The sequence below is a fragment of the Heterodontus francisci genome, unplaced genomic scaffold, assembly GCF_036365525.1.
Source record: "Heterodontus francisci isolate sHetFra1 unplaced genomic scaffold, sHetFra1.hap1 HAP1_SCAFFOLD_184, whole genome shotgun sequence".
In the NCBI taxonomy this organism is placed as follows: Eukaryota; Metazoa; Chordata; class Chondrichthyes; order Heterodontiformes; family Heterodontidae; genus Heterodontus; species Heterodontus francisci.
In genome coordinates, this window is record NW_027141723.1 from 1,619,065 (window position 1) to 1,624,539 (window position 5,475).

Sequence of the window (5,475 nt, forward strand, 5' to 3'; positions counted from 1 at the left end):
CATTTATAGTCCATCCCTAATTGCCCATGAGAAGGTGGTGGTGAGCTTCCTTCTTGAACCACTGCAGTCCATGTGGGGTAGGTACACCCACAGTGCTATTAGGAAGGGAGTTCCAGGATTTTGACCCAGCGACAGTGAAGGAATGGCGATTTAGTTCCAAGTCAGGATGATGTGTAGCTTGGAGGAGAACTTTCAGGTGGTGGTGTTCCGATGCATCTGCTGTCCTTCTCCTTCTAGGCAGTAGAGGATGTAGGTTTGGAAGGTGCTGCCTGACTAGCCTTGGTGCATTGTTGCAGTGCATCTTGTAGATGGTACACACTGCTGCCACTGTTCGTCAGTGGTGAAGGGAGTGAATGTTGTGGACGTGGTGCCAATCAAGCGTGTTGCTTTGTCCTGGATGGTGTCGAGCTTCTTGAATGTTGTTGGAGCTGCACCCATCCAGGCAAGTGGATAGTATTCCATCACACTCCAGACTTGTGCCTTGTAAATGGTGGACAGGCTTGGGGAGTCAGGAGGTGAGTTACTCACCACATGCTTCCTACCCTCTGACCAGCTCATGTCGTCACACTATTTATAAGGCTACTCCAGTTCAGTTTCTGGTCAATGGGAACCCCCAGGAAGTTGATAGTGGGGGATTCAGCGATCGTAATGCCGTTGAATGTCAATGGAAGATCGTTAGATTCTCTCTTGTTCGAGATGGTCATTGCCTGGCACTTGTGTGGCGCGAATGTTACTTGCCACTTATCAGCCCAAGCCTGGATATTGTCCAGGTCTTGCTGCATTTCTACATGGACCTCTTCAGTATCTGAGGAGTCGCGAATGGTGCTAAATTTTGCAATCATCAGTGAACATCTCCACTTCTGACCTTATGATTAAAGGAAGGTCACTGATGAAGTAGTGAAGAAGGTTGGGCCGAGGATACTACCCTGAGGAACTCCAGCAGTAATGTCCTGGAGCTGAGATGATTGACCTCCAACAATCACAACCATTTTCCTTTGTGCTAGGTACGATTCCAACCAGTGGAGAGTTTTCCTCTTGATTCCCATTGACTCCAGTTTTGCTCTGGCTCCTTGATGCCATACTCAGTCAAATGCTACCTTGATGTCAAGGGCAGACACTCTCACCGCACCTCTTGAGTTCAGCTCTTTTGTCCTTGTTTGAACCAAGGCTGTAATGACGTCAGGAGCTGAATGGCCCTGGCGGAACCCAACTGGGCGTCACTGAACAGGTTATTGCAAAGCAAGTGCCCCGTCGATGACATCTTCCATCACTATACTGATGATTGAGAGTAGACTGATGAGGCAGTAATTGGCTGGGTTGGATTTGTCCTGCTATTTGTGTACAGGACATACCTGGGCAATTTTCCACATTGCCGGGTAGATGCCAGTATTGTACCTGTACTGGAACAGCTTGGCTCGGGGCGCGGCAAGTTCTGGAGCATATGTCTTCAGTACAATTGCCGGAATATTGTCAGGGCCCGTAGCCTTTACTGTATCCAGTGCCTTCAGTCGTTTCTTGATATCACGTTGAGTGAATCGAATTGGCTGAAGACTGGCATCTGTGATGCTGGGGACTTGAGAAGGAGGCCGAGATGGATCATCCACCCAGCACTTCTGGCTGCAGATTGTTTCAAATTCTTCATCCTTATCTTTTGCACTGATGTGCTGGGCTCCCCCATCATTGAGGTTGGGGATATTTGTGGAGCCACCTCCTCCTGTTGGTTGTTTAATTGTCCACCACCATTCATCATTGGATGTGGCAGGGTGTAGATCTGATCCGTTGGTTGTGGGATCACTTAGCCCTGTCTATTACATGCTGCTTCTGCTGTTTGGCATGAAAGTAGTCCTGGGCTGTAGCTTCATCAGGCTGACGCCTCATTTCAAGGGATGCCTGGTGCTGCTCCTGGCATGCCCTCCTGCACTCTTCATTGAATTAGGGTTGATCCCCCAGCTTGTTGGTAATGTTAGAGTGGGGGAATATGCCGGGCCATGAGGTGACAGATTGGGGTTGAGTACAATTCTGCCGCTGCTAATGGTCCACAGCACCTCATGGATGCCCAGCTACGCATTGCTCGATCTGTTCAAAATCTATTCCATTTAGCACAGTGGTAGTGGCACACAACACAATGCAGGGTATCCTCACTGTGAAGACGGGACATCATCTCCACAAGGACTGTGCAGTGGTCACTCCGACCAAAACTGTCATGGACTGATGCATCTGCGGCAGGCAGTTTGGTGAGGATGAGGTCAAGTATGTTTTTCCCTCTTGTTAGTTCCCTCACCACCTACTGCAGACCCAATCGAGCAGCTATGTCCATTGGGACTCGGCCAGCATGGTCAGGAGTGGTGCTACCGAGCCACTCATGGTGATGGACATTGAAAGCCCCCAGCCAGACTACATTCTGTGCCGTTGCCACCCTCAGAGCTCCCTCCAAGTGGTGTTCATCAGTCTCTCGCTGTCTCTTGCTGGTTTGCTCAGTACCTTTCTCTGTCTGTTCCTTTTTGAGTCCTGATAAACTCAATTGCTGGTTTTCTATGTGTCTTTCTCTGCCTGTTCATTTCTGGATCCTGATAATATCTTCCTGGTTTTCTGTGTGTCTTTCTCTGCCTGCCTACAATCCTGTTTTTATAAAAACATTGGGGAAATGAACATATTTCACTGATGGGCAGCTAAAGATTAAAACAGCAGTTAGCAGAGTGGCGCAGCGGAAGTGTGCTGGGCCCATAACCCAAAAGTCGATGAATCGAAACCTTTCTCTGTTGTTTATGTTTGGTAATAACACAAACAGTTCACTTTCAAAACATCAAGTATTTACCCATCATAACAAGATGCTTCCAAAGGCACTCTATTGCAATCAGCTTCTTCCTTCTAGTGAACACATCAATCATCAACAAAATCACTTTTGCTCACACGAACACAAACTGCAAACACGGACCAGCCGAGTCTTTCCCACTTTGTCAACCCCTTCCTGCAGAGCCTCCTCTCCACCACCCGATGGTGATGTTGGCCACAATAAAACCAGGACAAATGGTCACAGTCAGGAGACGGTCAGTAACAGAAAATAAAACAATAACAGGGAAAACCTTTACACAACAACAGGGTACATCTTTACACAACAGAAAACATATTTACACACCAGGAAATACCTTTAGACAACAGGGAGAATACAATCATACAAATGCCTTGTTTCTCCATCTCAGTCTCGTTGTCTCTCTCTCTGTCCCTCACTTTTGCTTCCTCACAGTCTATTCTTGGTTTTCTGTGTGTTTTTCTCTCTGTCCCGTTGTCGATGGTGTTACTCAGCGTCCTTGTAACATTGTGTAGCCAGGCTGAGCCTCCCAACACCTGTGTTGCTGTAATAAAAACAGAAAATGCTGGAAATGCTCAGTAGGTCTGGCAGCATCTGTGCAGAGAGAAACAGTTCACAGTTCAGGTCTGTTTCCTTAGCTCACATTAACTTTGTTTCTTTCTCCACAGATGCTGCCAGACCTGCTGACTATTTCAAGCATTTTCTGTTTATGTTTCAGATTTCCAGCATCTGCAGTATTTTGCTTTTGTACGTGTGTTGCTATGTCTGGGACTGTTTGAGTGCAATGCTATTGCTTTATAAACAGCGTTGAAACAAACGTTTATCTAGTTAACACACAGCACTAATGCACAGCTGGATATAAACAGCAGCCTGCAGCAGAGGGTGCAGTGGAAGTTTATTAACACAAATAATTCACCAGCACTATATTTACTGCTGCCCACAATCACACCACGCTTCATCTTAACATATTTTATTATTCATTGACATCAACTTCTTGCTTCCAATAAACACTTCAATTTGGAACACAGCTTCCAAATCACCTTTATTCACAAACCCGAACACAAGCTGCAAATGCTGCAAACACACACCAGCCCAGACTTTCCCCTTTCTGTCAACCCATTCCTGCATCACTGCCTCTCCACCAACAGTTGTTGCTAGAATCATACAATCAGAGAATGGCTAAAGCACAGAAGGAGGCCATTCGGCCTGACGAACCCATGCTGGCTCTCTGCTAAAGCAACTCACCTCTTCTCACTCCCCAGTCAGTTCAATTTCGGTGGTGGGAAAACTTCTCGAAAGAATAATTCGGGACAAAATTAATAGTCCCATGGACAAATGTGGGTTAATTCAGGAAAGACAGCATGGATTTCTTCAGGGAAAATCATGTTTAACTGTCCTGCTGGAGATTTCTGATGAGGTAACAGAGAGGGATGATGAGGGCAATGCTGTTGATGTGGTGGACATGGACTTTCAAAAGGTCTGACAGCATCTGAATGGTCACTGACCTGAAATGTTAACTCTGTTTCTCTCTCACCAGATGCAGCCAGCCCTGCTGAGTATTTCCAGCACTTTCTGTTTATATTTCAGATTTCTAGCATCTGCAGTATTTTGCTTTTATTGACTTTCAAAAGGAGTTTGATACAATGCAACACAACAGACTTGTGAGCAAAGTTATAACTCATGGAATAAAAGGGACAGTAGTGACATGGACATGGAATTGGCTGAGTGACAGGAAACAAAGAGTAGTGATCAATGGATGTTCTTCGGGCTCGAGGAATGTTTGTAGTGGAGGTCCCCAGGAGTCAGTGTTGGGACCCTTGCCTTTCCTGATATATATTAATGACCTAGACATTGGTGTACAGGGCAGAATTTCAAAATTTATGGATGATACGAAAATTGGAAGCATTGTGAACTGTAAGGATGATAGTGTGGAACTTCAAAAGGACATAGACAAGTTGGTGGAATGGGAGGACAGATGACAGGTGAAGTTCAATGCAGAGAAATGTGAATTGATTCATTTTGGTCGGAAGAACATGGAGTGACAATATAGAATAAAGGGTACAATTCTCAAGGGGGTGCAGGAGCAGTGGGACTGGGGTTATATGTCATTGGTTGAGAGAGTGGTTAATAAAGCATACAGTATCCTCGGCTTTAGTGATAGAGGCATAGAGTACAAGAACAAGGAGGTCATGTTGAACTTGTATAAGACACTAGCCTCAGCTGAAGTATTGCGTCCAGTTCTGGGTGCCACACTTTAGGAAAGATGTGAAGGCATTGGAGAGATTATGGAAAAGATTCATGAGAATGGTTCCAGGGATGAGGAATTTCAGTTATGAAGATGGATTGGAGAAGTTAGGATTGTTTTCCTTGGAGAAAAGAAGGCTAAGAGGATATTTCATAGTGGTATTCAAAATGATGAGGGGTGTGGACAGAGTGGATAGGGAGAAACTGTTCCCACTTGTGAAAGGATTGAGAACGAAAGGGCACAGATTTAAAGTAATTGGTAAAAGAAACAAAAGCGACATGAGGAAAAGCTTTTTCACACAGCGAGTGGTTAAAGTATGAACTGCCTGAGAATGTGATGGAGGCAGGTTCAATTGAAGCATTCAAAGGGGAATTAGACTGTTATCTGAAAAGGAAGAATGTGCAGGATTATGGGAAGAAGA